This window comes from Myotis davidii, unplaced genomic scaffold (genome assembly GCF_000327345.1).
Source record: "Myotis davidii unplaced genomic scaffold, ASM32734v1 scaffold128, whole genome shotgun sequence".
NCBI classification, from domain to species: Eukaryota; Metazoa; Chordata; class Mammalia; order Chiroptera; family Vespertilionidae; genus Myotis; species Myotis davidii.
The window spans coordinates 1544182-1545687 of NW_006299719.1; positions in this window are offsets into that span (position 1 = coordinate 1544182).

Genomic DNA, 1506 nt, shown 5'->3' on the forward strand with positions numbered 1-1506 from the left:
CCACTTCCTTTTTTTTTTGGAGTTTGGAAGTGCCCTGATAAGGCTCAGCTGTGAAGCGATGCAAGCCGCTGTGGGGCCTTGGGCCTTCTCTTAGAATTTCTGGGTCTGTCTGACCCGGCGGCAGTTAGGTAATTACAGGTTGCCAATGGCCGGGGCATTCATATGCAAAAGCCTCTGCGGCAGCCTGGGTGGGCGGGGTCTCAGGGAATCCGCAGGCAGAGCAAGCGGCTATGGCGGAGCCTCAGCCCTGCCCTAAGGAGACGCGCGTCTCAGTGTCCCGGTAATGGCTGCAAGCACCTCTGAGGGAAAGCCGCCCTCAAGATCGCCCGCTGTCAGACAGTCCAGTTTCTCCCCGTATGAGTCCTGGGTCCCCAGAGACTTCCCAGAACCAAGTTCAGAGCCGTCGGGAGCTTGTGACTCCCTCTGGATTCAAAAAGACAGCCGCGTCCTCAGGTGCCAGACCCTTTCCGCACGAGAGAGCCCCCTACCTCTTCACTTGACTTCCGCAGCTCCTCTGGTTCTCAGTGTGCTTTTCTTTCCTTCTAGTTGTAGTATTTACACTCAGCCAGCCTTCCTGTAGTTCTGGATGATGTCTGTTTTGTGTTTTTGAAGTATTATTCAATTGTTGTGGGAGGCAGCAATTTCCCAGTGTTTATCTATTCCGCCATCTTAGTTTCTCTCTGAGGTTCTTGTTATACAAGAAAACTTAGCATAAAATAACTGACAAAAGTGAATTTCCAAAAATAAGGCCAAAATGTAATAGCAATGTTAGAGTTTGTGGGGGGTGTGATTGAGGCTTTATCATGAAAAATAAAACTAACAATATAACTAATTTTATTCTACAGTTAGCAAACTATGGGCTTCAGGTAAAATTAATAGTTCTTAAATATAAGATTGCATAAGCATTATTATTATTTTTACATTTAGACAAAACAGTGGCATGCTAGCACTGCATGACAGCTTAAATTCAACTTGGACTTTTGCAGCGACATCATAAAAAGGATCAATTTTACAAACTGTATTAGAGTGTCATCATTTTTTCCAAGAGCCACATATTATGCTTTAAGATTCAAAGCATATTGTTGATTTTCTCTTCTTAAACTGTCATAATAATCAGATGTGAACACAAGCTTCAAATGAATCACCCTGAGCTTCATATGTCAGCAGTATTGCCTGTGATGCCAGCAGTTGCTCCCCCATCACTTATACTATTACTAGGGGCCCGGTGCACGAAATTCGTGCACTGGGTGTGTGTGTGTGGGGGCAGTGTCCCTCAGCCCAGCCTGCCCCCTCTCACATACTGGGAGCCCTCAGGCATTGACCCCCATCACCCTCCAATTGCAGGATTGGCCCCTTGCCCAGGCCTGACGCCTCTGACAGAGGCATCAGGCCTGGGCAGGGGACCCTCATTTCCCCCCATCACTGGTTCTGCCCCCAGCCCAGGCCTGATGCCTCTGGCCCAGGCATTAGGCCTGGGCAGGGCACCCCCACACCCCTCCGATTGAT